Source organism: Sinocyclocheilus anshuiensis, unplaced genomic scaffold (assembly GCF_001515605.1).
Source record: "Sinocyclocheilus anshuiensis isolate Anshui unplaced genomic scaffold, SAMN03320099.WGS_v1.1 scaffold1074, whole genome shotgun sequence".
Lineage (NCBI taxonomy): Eukaryota > Metazoa > Chordata > Actinopteri > Cypriniformes > Cyprinidae > Sinocyclocheilus > Sinocyclocheilus anshuiensis.
In genome coordinates, this window is record NW_015539894.1 from 314,226 (window position 1) to 314,772 (window position 547).

The 547-nt window shown below is 43.9% G+C and overlaps 1 protein-coding gene across 1 annotated transcript in view; it reads right to left on the reverse strand.

Annotated features, from left to right (window-relative positions):
* Positions 1–547, reverse strand: part of LOC107685898 (gastrula zinc finger protein XlCGF49.1-like) — a 37,336-nt gene that overhangs the window by 26,710 nt on the left and 10,079 nt on the right. The gene's annotated exons all lie outside the window — the stretch shown is intronic.

Sequence of the window (547 nt, forward strand, 5' to 3'; positions counted from 1 at the left end):
TCCACAGACCTGTTTGCTCTGTAGGCAAACTGCAGGGGGTCCAGTGAGGGTTCAGTGATGTCCTTCAGATAAGCCAAAACTAGTCTTTCAAATGATTTCATGGTCACAGACGTTAAAGCCACAGGTCTGTAGTCATTAAGTCCAGTAATTTTGGGTTTCTTTGGGACGGGGATGATGGTGGAGCGTTTGAAGCATGAGGGGAATTCGCACAAACTCGTTCAGATAGTCTGCCAGTTGTTTATTCTCCACAGTGCTGTTGGATGGTGTCTTGTAATTGGTGATGTATTTCAGACCTTTCCAGTCACTGTAAGATAATTGCTTCCTTAGCTTTCCAGAATAATCCCTCTTTGCCACTCTGATCTCCTTTTCCAGTGTGTATTTGGCCTGTTTATACAAGAATCTGTCCCCATTCCTGCGAGCATCTTCTTTGGCTTGACGGAGCTGAGTTTTGCAGTGAACCATGGTTTGTCCTTGTTGTAGGTTAAATGAGTCCTGGTAGGAATGCACATATCTTCACAGAAACTGATATATGATGTTACAGTCTCTG